The following is a 13,730-nucleotide window of genomic DNA, read 5'->3' as shown; positions in this document are numbered from 1 at the left end:
AAGATAGGCAATGACATCAAGCTGCTATCCCAAAGCAAAAGGTAGGGCCAAGACCTAAAGACTTCTGGGAGAGCAGGTTTGAGATCTGAGATCTCAGCCTTCTACCCTAAAAACTCTCATCAACTACCTGTGATAGACATGGCTTATTAGTCACTAGAGGACAGTCCAGAGTAATACACAAGAAAGAGAGAACTACCCAGATTTTTAGCCATGAAGGACTTTATGGGTGACAATCAGCATCTTGAATTTTATCCAGAATCCCACTAGTAACCAGAACTGCTTGTAAAGTAGAGATTTTGCATGGGCAGAACCAGAAGTGAGCACTCATAACTACTTGCACTGCTACATTGCTTTTTCCTGTCCTTGTTTATGCCCCTTTTCTCTAAATTATTTTTAGCATAGCATAGAAATGAAGAGACTTGCACATAAAAAGTAGTGCATGTCTCTCTGTGTGTGTCTGTGTCTGTGTTGTAATAGTAGTAGTTAAATGTGAGGTGCCTTCAAGTCACTGTTGGCTCCTGATGACTGCCTGGAAAAGTCCCTGCAGTTTTCTTGGCAAGATTTCAGAAGTGATTTGCCATTGCTTTATTCCTAAGGCTGAGAGAAAGTGATCTGCCCAAGATCTCCCAGCTGGCTTCCTGCCTAAGGCAGGACTAGAACTCACAGTTTCCCAGTTTCTAGCCTGATGATTTAACGACTACTCAAAACTGGCTCTCTAGTAGTAAAATAGCTAGGTAATATTAAGACTGAGAACTCCTGTTTCTTCTATTTAAGAGTGCAAAGACAACATTGCTTGTCCAAAGAAGACATCTCAAAGGACAGCATGTTGGATACTGATACTGTTGTGTCAGAGACCAAGACAGCCAGTCCAATCACCTTGATAGGACCAATAATCCCATTTATGCTAAAGAAATTGGAACTTCATGGCAAGATAGAATTAAAAAGAAGTATGCTAAGAGCAAGAGCAAAGATTTAGAAGACTGGAACTTGAGAAAGAGGAAAAGCAGCACTCTCTTAAGTTAAAAAGGAAGACATTTAAGAGCACTGTTTATTCTACCATAAGTAATTGAATATTTCCAGTAGCTGTGGTGGAAAGCAGAAGTTTTCAGAATACAGGGAGAAGGAAGATACCTATCACTGTCTGGAAAACTCTGAAAAGATTTTCCATAGCCACAAGATGGTGGAAGAATAGTGTATGCATAGGTAAAGGTAAAGGTTTCCCTTGACGTAAAGTCCAGTCGTGTCCGACTCTAGGGGGCGGTGCTCATCTCCGTTTCTAAGCCTTAGAGCCGGCGTTGTCCGTAGACACTTCTGGGTCATGTGGCCGGCATGACGACACGGAATGCCGTTACCTTCCCACTGAAGCGGTACCTATTGATCTACTCACATTGGCATGTTTTCGAACTGCTAGGTGAGCAGGAGCTGGGACTAGCAACGGGAGCTCACCCCGCCGCGCGGTTTCGAACCGCCGACCTTCCGATCGGCAGCTCAGCGGTTTAACCCGCAGCGCCACCGTGTCCCCTAAAGTGTATGCATACTTTGAAACAAACATTTAAGTGGTTCCCTGCTCTCAAGCTACTGAAAAGGAGATGGGCATAATCTGAATTTTTAAGACCACTTGGACCTTTCAGTTCTCCCCAAGCCTGGGAAAGAAAGTTATCTGCTATAGTGTCAATTTTAACAAAATAATTAGGAAAGTGTTACTATATTCAAATATATGTACATTGTGCCATTATTTTCGTTGAGTTTCAAAATCTCTGCTTATCTTTCTATAATTTGCTTTATTTTGTTTTGCCAAATAGCAACTTACAGATCGTTGCAGTTTTCCTTAAATTATTATCTACCCACCTACCTATCTTTGAAGTTGCCACAAATATGTTAGAGATTGCTAGAAAGTGTTTGGCCTGAGAGATCAGAAAAAACACACACCAGGCATTTCTATAAAAATAAATATATTTACAGAAAGCATAAAAACATAAACAGTTTCAAATCCAGATATCCTGGATAGGCACAAAAGCTTTATAAGCTCACACATGCACTCTGAGTAGGACTGAAAGGAAGGCTATGTAAAAGGAAACTAAACAAGTCCAGGCAAGCTCCCCTCCAGACAATTTCCTTATTTGGTCATTCTTTTCACACCCAAACCTGAGGATACTTAAGTTTGACCTGTTCACCCTGCCAGAGTGATTTGTTACCATAGTAACTTAGTGGCTTGGTCCTTGCAAAACAAATACCAACAACATATTTTTTACCATACAATATGAAATTATTAATAAATCATCCCAAATGTGTAAATATGCACAATTTGCACACTCCCCCAATTTAATATTATAAGAGGTGCAATTTAAGCCTAATTAAATTAAATTAGGGCTAATAATCCATTTTTCCTCTAAATAACAAAGTTTTGGCCTTTGTTATTTAAAAATCCAAATTTAAAGGAGCTCATCTTCAAAATGGTTACATCTATCCCTTTCAGTTGGACAATCTGCATCCCTAAGAAGCATCTTCAGATTTTAAACTGTACTGCATTCTATTATTTATTTATTAAATGCCTATATATCTGGAATGTAGATTAATTCTCAATGGCTTACAATAACAACACAGAATAAAATCAGAATAAAACAATAAAATAATAGTTTAAGTGTAAGGAACATACCACCAGTCCAAATCTCTGATTAAGCTATTAGGCTTCATATGCTTGGCAGAAAGAGTTCCTAAAAGATACCAGGGTAGATGCTATCCAAATTTCTAGGGCACTGTTTTTCCACAAACTGGAAGCCATCACAGAAAACAATGCCTCTTATCTCCCTTAAATGGAAAGTAACCAGCTTTCCCACTTGAGATAAGCATACTTATTAGATCTGTCAGAAGTGGTATGTTGCGAGAAGTTACATCTGGCAGGACCCAGGAGACAGGCCTTTTCTGCCATGACACCTGCCATGTGGAACATATTCTCCCCTTCTGAAGTGAGATTGGCCACTTTTCTGCCATACTTCCAAAATTAACCAAAACTTGGCTGTGTCAAACCTGGGAGTCTAAAGGGAACAGTGATCTGCTGAGTTGGCTCCACTGTTCACAATATCCAATGCTCTTGCCTAGTCTTTTTAAATAATAAAATAAGTATTTGTAAAGGTGGTGTTTTAATGTTGTTACTTTATGATTTTATTTTATGCTGCCCAAAGTCACATTTAAGCCATATAAATGTGATAAACAAACAAACAAACAAACACTGGACTCTTATACAAGATAAACAGCAATTCCATCTTTTTAGAGTTCATACTTAGCCTGTTTTGTCCAAGTCAGGCATCTATATCCTCCAGTGGCATCTCTGGCTGGCTCATACCTCCAACCATCAACTAATAGTTTGTGTGAAAATAATTTCAATGATAGTCTCATTTTACCTGTAATATAAATAATACATAGTATTCTACACTTCATCCAGGAACAGCTTATTGCATTAATATAATAATTTATAAAGATAAGATTATCAGAGTGATACCACCCTTGCACTGAGTACAGTGATATTTCCTTCTCCTTTGGCAAGTGAGAAGACAAGAATTTGGTGCAACAAATTGCAAGTTTCTCTCTCTCTCTCTCTCTCTCTCTCTCTCTCTCTCTCTCTCTCTCTCTCTCGCCCAAAGTGAGAAAATTACAATTTTGCAAAATCTCCATCCCCATGGAATATTCATCCCTTTCACACAGTGACACATTTAAAGTGTAGCCTTTCCTTATGAAAAGTCAATCTCCTGAAAATTCACAAAGATCTTTTCGGTAATGACTTCTATGCAGTTTTGTAGGTAGTCTTTCAAGGTTTGCTTTAACCTATCAATTTGTAAATGCCTTGGGACTTATAAGATTGAGCCTTATTTTCTTCCTGTGTCACACAGTAATCTTAAAATATTGAAGATTAATATTTTATGTCAATCAGGTAAGATAGCAAGGGCAATAATAAACTTTCAGCCTGCTTCCTTCAAATATGACTTTGAGTAGAAGGACATCAAAGTTCACATGTTGCCTAAAAATATAGAGATATGCTGTAGGAAGAGTTTGAGGCAACCCTGCAGAATTTCCCAGTTAAGTTACTGGAATTCATATTTAGCAGGGTAGGTGTGTGTGAGTTGATCCAATCCCATTAACATCCTCTATACAAGTATTTAAGATAAGGAAAGCAAGATTTATTAAGCATGCTAAATATTCTAAATAATTTCTGAGCTTACTGTACTCATAATAACAGAAAGGTGGACATGATGTAAAGGATTCTAAGATTGCAAGACACTAAGGGACAAGCAGGAAAAAAGAGGATCAAAGAAGACACCTCCACTCTCCTAATGCTCTAATGGTCAACAAGGTAAACAGTGCAGAGTTGATTCTTCTGATGTTGCAGTAGTTTTAATGTACATTATTTATAAGGGGTGGGGGTAATGGGGCATATTACTGGTTTTATATTTATTTATTTACTTAATTTTATTGGCTGCCCAACTCCAGTGGACATTTGTCTACTGACTGGATTTAGTGTCATCAGAGTAAACAAACAAAACTCTTGTGGGGGACATGTCACCCAGTCAGGAACCCTAGCCCCAACTCTGAGCCTGTGCACAGACCTGAGCACTGGGTTCTGTGGATATTGAGCCGCCCTGGGGTATCTCTGCTGTCCTTATTAAAGGGCTCCTGACAGCATATTGTAAACCGCCCAGAGTCCCTCTTTTGGGGGAGATGGGTGGTGGCTAAATTTGAATAATAAATAAAATAAATAAATAAATTTGGGAGATAAGGTGTCACCTTGCTTAGGTATGTTATGATTTCCTTTCTTTATGTTATGCTTCTGTTTAATTTGCTTAAACAGTGTTTCTGGTTAAACTGTGTTTCTGTTTAAATCTGTTTGCTTAAGTTTATAATAAAGCTTAAAGTTTCTTTATCCACTGGCATGCTTATTGTCTCTGGATCTAAAAGAACCAATCCCCTGACCACCTGATCACTGCTTGGACACTTGGCAGAACAGTGCCTAAGGCAGGACTAGAACTCCCAGTCTCGCCTGATGCTTTAACCACTACACCAAACTGGCTCTCAACCCTAAAGTTAATAATTAACATTAAACCTCTCTTGCTTGTATTGATCTCAGGTAATCCTAGGGTTTGACTTTGAAAACCTGTATTTTTTTTGAAGAAAAGCCTATTCTGAGCATTTGAAAAAACAGGTAAGTAAAGTCTTAACAACTGTTTTAAATCAGAGTTTTAAAATCAGCATCTTACATGCAGGAAAAAAGAACTGTTTAAACTAGAGTGCTTTTTGCTTTTTTTAAAGAAAGACACACATTTTTAGAGTTTAACCAGAAACAGACACATATCTATCCCTCCAGTAGAAAATGAATAAATGAATATAGTACGCAAACACTATTTTGAGCATCTCTAAGGACAATAACATCTAGTTAGAAAACAAAACAAAACTTTAAACTCTTGTGTGCAAAATTTTAACTACAGGTCTGCTAGTGAGCAGAGACATACCTTCATAGAGATTGCAGACATATGCCACCCAATTCCTATAGGGAGGGCACGTATGGAAAAGCTTCTGGGTGTGCCTTCATGGAAGGTGAGGTTCTGCCCTTGCAAAGGGATGTTTTGCGAGGGGAGGTCAGTTTGTATTGATGGCCACTCTGTAGAAGAGCTCATTAAAACTTTTGCTATAGATTTTCCAGAGCTGAAGCCTTTTAGGTCATTATAAATATTTTCACCATGCTGGATAAATTATATTTCATGCCAGACACTTTTGCTGACGTGACAACCTTCATATATTGCATTGAGGAGGATACTAATCAACTTTCAGTAATGTCAGACATTTGGGCTGACTTGCTTATCAGTCTCAAAAGGGCTGGTATGTCAAATTGTTAACCTTGTGAACTACAAGGAGATATTACCATTCTCCCCGAGTTTCATTTTGTTGCATCCATATAATGTTTCTCTCTCTCTCCCCCTCCTTCTTTCGCTCTATATATACACACATACACAAAACAGACATAAAAACAACTGTTGAATTTCTGTTGTTAGACTTGCTTTATTGAATCAGATAGAGTCAGATCAAGGCAAATCAAGATATTAGCCAAATTAGTTTTCCAAGGTCTGATTGGCTTTGGAAAGATATTAAGAATTTAGGATTTTGTTTTTGTTTTTTGGCAAAATAACCTTGTTAGAGGCAAAATAGTATTTGCAAACATTCTCTTTTTACCTTTAACAAAATTATGTATCAGACTTACAATGACTGAAAGCCACTGAAAGTAATCAATTTTCACATAAATAAATATAGATAGAATTTCAAATTCATTTCAAGCATTTCTGCAGAACTCTGACCTATGCTGTTTTACTTTTCTTTTTTCTTTAGATTGGGTGGATGACCAAATTTTGCAGCTTTGCCAATACCTACATACAATGGCACTGATATATTATAGGAAAGTCCAAACTTTCTAGCTCCATGCAAAACATGGAAAATTAAAAGGTACATATGGGTATCTGCTATCTCTATCTATCCATCTCGGAAACTAGGCATGCAGCTGCATTATTGTGAATATTACTAAAGTTCTATTTTGTTATCAAATTATGTGTATGCCATGAATGTTGGAGAAAGAAAGTAATGGTGATGTGATAAGGTAGGAATATTACAGTGTTGAGCAAAAGACAGAGAGAGAGAAAGAGAGATCGAAATAGGATTTGTCAGATGTACATATGATGGATAAGTAATTTTGAGATCAGTGAAAAAGTCCAAGTTGAACTTTTGAGTCAGGTTGGTAAACTGCTGTGTATTACACTGCCACACTGTAAGATTTGAGTTATTGACAGTCTCTTTTTTTTTTTTTCCCTTAAACTTCCCAAGGCTATGGGTTTTCAGGTCAGGAAGGTCAATCTAAATTACACTGGATCATTTACCCACTACCTAGAATTACAGCTCTGAAAACATGATTCCTGATGAGAGAGAGGATTCTCTAAGATGACATGCTGCTAAGCCAGGGACAGTGTTTAAACTAAAAAGGGTCCTAGCTTTCTACTGCAAATGATATACAGAGATAGCGATGGAGGCTTGTAATTGTTTAGGGAACGAGTGATGAAAAGAACATGAGTTTCTTACAGGCACAGAAGGGGATGAGATTCAATATATTGATCTGTTCCAGTGCATTACACTAGCATCTGTCTGCATGGCTCAGTACTGATTCATGTAGTGCAGAAAAATACAATCACATTATTGACTACAGGTGGCTACCACCAGACACAGAAAATGTATAGCACATTTTCCATACAATGATTGAGGCATTCAGAATATAGCAAGAACCTAAATATCAACCCTGAATCAATATTCATGACACTGACTTAGTCATCTTTATAAGAATAAAAGGCTCATGGGCAGCCAAAGGTGGCGGACATCTGTACAGTCGGTAAAAACTAGGCCTGGAGCTGACTGTAGTTCAGACCATGAACTTCTTCTTGCACAATTTAGGATCAGACTAAAGAGATTAGGGAAGACCCACAGATCAGCTAGATATGAGCTCACGAATATTCCTCAGGAATATGCAGTGGAGGTGAAGAATAGATTTAAGGGACTGGACTTAGTAGATAGGGTCCCGGAAGAACTCTGGACAGAAGTTCGCAGCATTGTTCAGGAGGCGGCAACAAAATACATCCCAAAGAAAGAGAAAACCAAGAAGGCAAAATGGCTGTCTGCTGAGACACTAGAAGTAGCCCAAGAAAGAAGGAAAGCAAAAGGCAACAGCGATAGGGGGAGATATGCCCAATTAAATGCAAAATTCCAGAGGTTAGCCAGAAGAGATAAGGAATTATTTTTAAACAAGCAATGCGCAGAAGTGGAAGAAGACAATAGAATAGGAAGGACAAGAGACCTCTTCCAGAAAATTAGAAACATTGGAGGTAAATTCCAGGCAAAAATGGGTATGATCAAAAACAAAGATGGCAAGGACCTAACAGAAGAAGAAGAGATCAAGAAAAGGTGGCAAGAATATACAGAAGACCTGTATAGGAAGGATAACAATATCGGGGATAGCTTTGACGGTGTGGTCAGTGAGCTAGAGCCAGACATCCTGAAGAGTGAGGTTGAGTGGGCCTTAAGAAGCATTGCTAATAACAAGGCAGCAGGAGAAGACGGCATCCCAGCTGAACTGTTCAAAATCTTGCAAGATGATGCTGTCAAGGTAATGCATGCTATATGCCAGCAAATTTGGAAAACACAAGAATGGCCATCAGATTGGAAAAAATCAACTTATATCCCCATACCAAAAAAGGGAAACACTAAAGAATGTTCAAACTATCGAACAGTGGCACTCATTTCACATGCCAGTAAGGTAATGCTCAAGATCCTGCAAGGTAGACTTCAGCAGTTCATGGAGCGAGAATTGCCAGATGTACAGGCTGGGTTTAGAAAAGGCAGAGGAACTAGAGACCAAATTGCCAATATCCGCTGGATAATGGAAAAAGCCAGGGAGTTTCAGAAAAACATCTATTTCTGTTTTATTGACTATTCTAAAGCCTTTGACTGTGTGGACCATAACAAATTGTGGCAAGTTCTTAGTGGTATGGGGATACCAAGTCATCTTGTATGCCTCCTGAAGAATCTGTATAACGACCAAGTAGCAACAGTAAGAACAGACCACGGAACAACGGACTGGTTTAAGATTGGGAAAGGAGTACGGCAGGGCTGTATACTCTCACCCTACCTATTCAACTTGTATGCAGAACACATCATGCGACAAGCTGGTCTTGAGGAATCCAAGGCTGGAGTTAAAATCTCTGGAAGAAACATTAACAATCTCAGATATGCAGATGATACCACTTTGATGGCTGAAAGTGAAGAGGAACTGAGGAGCCTTATGATGAAGGTGAAAGAAGAAAGTGCAAAAGCTGGCTTGCAGCTAAACCTCAAAAAAACCAAGATTATGGCAACCAGCTTGATTGATAACTGGCAAATAGAGGGAGAAAATGTAGAAGCAGTGAAAGACTTTGTATTCCTAGGTGCAAAGATTACTGCAGATGCTGACTGCAGTCAGGAAATCAGAAGACGCTTAATCCTTGGGAGAAGAGCAATGACAAATCTCGATAAAATAGTTAAGAGCAGAGACATCACACTGACAACAAAGGTCCGCATAGTTAAAGCAATGGTGTTCCCTGTAGTAACATATGGCTGCGAGAGCTGGACCATAAGGAAGGCTGAGCGAAGGAAGATCGATGCTTTTGAACTGTGGTGTTGGAGGAAAATTCTGAGAGTGCCTTGGACTGCAAGAAGATCAAACCAGTCCATCCTCCAGGAAATCAAGCCAGACTGCTCACTTGAGGGAATGATATTAAAGGCCAAACTGAAATACTTTGGCCACATAATGAGAAGACAGGACACCCTGGAGAAGATGCTGATGCTAGGGAGAGTGGAAGGCAAAAGGAAGAGGGGCCGACCAAGGGCAAGATGGATGGATGATATTCTAGAGGTGACGGACTCGTCCCTGGGGGAGCTGGGGATGTTGACGACCGACAGGAAGCTCTGGCGTGGGCTGGTCCATGAAGTCACGAAGAGTCGGAAGCGACTAAACGAATAAACAACAACAACGGGCATCTCTGTAAGGTAATTATTTTGGGCAACTGATGAACAGGACCCCACCAAAATCACTGAACTTCAGTTGGCTGGTCCAAAAATGAATGGGAAAGTGGCACTATTAGTGCCTAGGTTCCCCACTCAAGGGTATATGACACCCTTAGTCCACATTGACTCTTGCCAATGTGAAGATTTGTAGTTTTAGAATGATTCCAAAGGAGAGGCAGAAGATTAGACAAGAAGATTCAATTCTACAATTTGCACTACAGAGATTTCTGCAAAAAATGAATCTGAAAAGAGCAAACTGAATCTCATTTACCCCCCCAGAAGAACCTTGATCACTCTGCTACCATTACATCCACCAATGTGGATTCTTACTGATCCATGACACAACGATGCGAGAGAACCTAAGCAGTGTAGGCACATTTTACAGGAAAAAAGCTGAACAAAATAAAGGAGGACATTTATACCTGGACAATTCTGGCACATTCATTTATAAAGTTGTGTCTATTCCCAGTACTAATATGCTAGATCTGATGAAAGGGGCAGCACAGAACCATACCCTTAACAAGAAGAGGAAGCCTAAAAGTTGGGATGAATGCATAAATGCTATGGCTGAACTGAATCTTCCAACATCTGTGATAGGTTCTGAATGTGTTAATATTCTCTTACAAAATAACAACAACAACCACCCAGTCAGGTTGAAAAAAAAATTGTGGAGATTTGTTCACCATTACCTAACAGGACATATAAATTAACTCTGCAGTGCTGGATATTGAAAGTATAATGCTTAGTATAGTTTACATTGTCCATAAACTCCATTTCCAATTGTTCGGGCAGCTGCCCAAAATAGATTTCCTGACTGCACACAAGGCTGCCCAGAATACTCTAAACCTTTGTTCCTGCTTGCTCAACAGGATATTTGGCATTGGAAGGCAGATGCTATTTTCAAAGGTTTTACAGAGGCTGACAGAAGTTGTACTTTGTAATTCTCAGTGCTGTCTTTCATCAGACAAAGTTCAATTATGCTCCATGTGGATTTGATTTTTCACATCAACCCTGTTAATCAGCAGCTTGTCTTGAAAAAAAAAAGATCACAATGCAGAGGTCCTAGGCCATGTTAATTATGACTACAAGTCATGTGTCTTACTCTTGTTTGAAGCTAGGGTTGCCTGTGGTCATCAACAATGTACTCTTCATGGTGCAGAGTCATCTTTATAAAATCCTTTTGTGAAAATTAGGTAACTGCAAAGTTCAGAATCGGATTAAACATGGCCTAGTAAGAATAGCAATGGTTGCTCTCCCTTATAAGGCAGCCTCTCTGGGTAATGTCCAGCTGGTTAAACATCACCTCTCGTTCTCATTAGTAATTTTAAATTATATGCCTGAAATTAACGTGTTCCAGCTGTGTGGTATTGTCTTTCTCCTGGTCCTATTTCTCTTGATCCAGGAAGACCCTTATTAATTTAATAGGAAAATTGGAATTTTAATTTTATGGAAAGCTGCTGCTGATGCAATGGTGGATAGGGTAATGTAAAACCCTGCTATATTCAAAGGTGTTGTACTGAATGTATTCAAAGGCCTCTTTAATCCAGAGTTGAACTTCTCTGGCTAGCCAACCCATTTGACTAAAATTTGTTTGCATATGCCCTGCCCTCTTTTTCTGAGCATTTTTTTTTTAAATATTGTAGACATACTGTTGATGATCAAGGATCTTTTAGAGCAATTTAGGGTAGAAAGAGCCCTTTACTTCCTTGTCTTCATAATCTGTATAGCACTCAACTGTTCTTTGTGCCCAATTTTTCATAATGAGTATTTCATCCATGTAGATTTGCTGATGGCCCTTTTCAATTCTCTCCTTCAGTCTGGATACTCTGATGTCATCCCCTACTTTAAGGTATTTCACCCTGGCTTTTTTTTTTTTTTTTTGTTACTTTTTAATTTTTTCTTGTAAAGTCTTACCCATCCAATCCATTCATTAGGCCGGTTATGGTGGAGATCTGACTAATACTGTGGTAAGTGCTATTTTAGAAGCAAAGAATATAAATCAAAATGTCTACGTATGGATGGGCATTTCTAGGTGTAAAATATTTTCAGTTTATTTTTCAGGGTGCAGCTATGATAGCCACACTATGAGAGATAAAGTAGTGAACACTGTAACAAACTGTAAATTTGCTCAGAGGCCTTTTAAAGAGTTCTTTACCTGTATACAGGTAGCCCTCATTTAGCAACTGCCTCAGATAGTGACTATCCACAAATCCAGTGGTGTAAATGGTAATTAAAAAAAAAAATCATTTTCTGACCACCAGGCACATTTATGACAACAAAAGCCTTCAGTGTGAAACTGATTAAGGTCTTGTCAGTTTCAGGCAGCAGGCCAGCTGCCCAGAGGATTCCAATCAACTAATTAGATCATTGCAAAGTCACAGAACTGAGCTTGTTAACTTGTGGTTAGCAATTCATAGGGACATGCTGTGTTTCAGGGAAAAGCAACTCAGGAAGAAATAGGTTGTTTATGCAAGCTTTCTGCCCTGTAAGGGGGCAAAGGAAGAGGGAAAGATGGGTCAGGCACAGGACACTGTATGAGAGAACTTTATCTGAATGAGATGGCAGCAACCAGAAATCTTTTCAGTGTCTCTTTCTTTCTCTCTCTCAGTCACATGGTTCGCTTAGCAACCATGTCACTTAGCAACCATTTCTCTGGAATCAATTGCAGTCACTAAATGAGGACTACCTATATGTTTATAGCACACCTTGTTTGGAAGATACTCTGGAAGGCAGTAGCTACTTCTCTCTTCTTGTCAGATGATCCAGGTATATTTAACTAGTACATCTCTCACTGAAAATATGAGTATTTTTCTATGGTTTTCTTCAGAGAATTTAGATCAGTCTGCCATTGTCACTACCAGCCAGAAACTCATTATTTCTAGAGAATTGACCTTTATGGGTTAATGAATGGTATAAACCTCTTCCCTTGAAAATCAAGTCTTGATCTGTTTCATGGACATTTTTTAAAAATCATATTTTCTATTCTCTTGAAATGGAATTCCATCCCTATAATTTCCTATATGATTAAACATGTAATAAATGTTCCTTGGAATTTTTTCATGCACCAATATGTTGAAGAATGATGAAGAAATGATCACACATCAACACAAAAGCTTATTGATAATATAAACATACAGAATTCAAAGGAAAGATTCCATGTCATTTGATACAAAATCCTCACCTTCATCTTTAGATGAAGAAGAGTTGTAATACACTATTTATAATAAATGCTCCTTTATGGCCTGTCTGTATCCCATGAATCAGAACCACAGTCACAGGCAGTCAGCCTTTGTTTAAAGTACAGCACACTAGATCACAGTCAAAATAGAATGGCCTGTCTGGTAGAAAAGAATCTCTGCCACATTCCAGATCAGATTTGAGACAGCACCAGTCATCGTAATAATAGAAAATCATATTCCTTCAAACTGCTGTCTTTCCAGGCAGTGTTAATTCAGAGACTGCAAAATATATGTAAATCAAATCCTTTAGGTAATGGCCAGCCACTGGTATTCTTATAACAAGAAATAAAAACCAATTACCTACCTGGGTCCTTGCTGGGATCTAAAGGGAGGAGGGGCTGCATTCACAATTTCATAGGCAGCCTGGTAAATATTACATGATATTGCCTGTTTGTTTGTTTTTTCCCCTCAACAGCTTTGCTAGAATTATAACACTGCTTATGAGAGACAAACATGATTGGCCTGAAGAAATGTTTTTGGTTTTTGATTTTTTTATCAAAACACTGGCAACAGATTTTACTGCAGTTTGTAAAAAGCAGTCATTCTTTCCAACAAGGAAACCATGAGTTTGCATTGCTCTGGATGCTGGAGGGTATCTCCAAAGGTGTCAAAAGGTCAGTAGAATCTTTAAGCTCCTGTTTGAATTCTGAAGTCACTGTCTTCAAAAATTTAGGCCTTTATTTTTCAAAACAGCACACAGGACTTCAGAAAATCAAAGTGAAATGTGGCCTCTACTCACACATGCTAGAACATGTAACCTAGTCCCCTTTACTAAGTCACAGATGTTTACAATGTTAGGATATGGTCTGTGCATGCCTAAGGTAATTGTACTGGACATGCCAGGACATGTAACTGACCACCCCTTGC

General features: G+C 38.7%; 1 long non-coding RNA gene across 1 annotated transcript; it reads left to right on the top strand.

Moving 5' to 3' along the window:
* Window positions 1-6,395: 6,395 nt before the first annotated feature.
* Window positions 6,396-13,356, top strand: LOC134499388 (uncharacterized). Its single transcript, XR_010068121.1, has 2 exons — window positions 6,396-6,486; window positions 13,279-13,356. It is a non-coding gene; the product is annotated as an uncharacterized LOC134499388 (long non-coding RNA).
* The last annotated feature ends 374 nt before the right edge of the window (window positions 13,357-13,730 follow it).

The sequence above is a fragment of the Candoia aspera genome, chromosome 5 (assembly GCF_035149785.1).
Source record: "Candoia aspera isolate rCanAsp1 chromosome 5, rCanAsp1.hap2, whole genome shotgun sequence".
NCBI classification, from domain to species: Eukaryota; Metazoa; Chordata; class Lepidosauria; order Squamata; family Boidae; genus Candoia; species Candoia aspera.
Note: the sequence above shows the minus strand (reverse complement) of the source record. Positions and strands in the feature narration are given on the sequence as shown.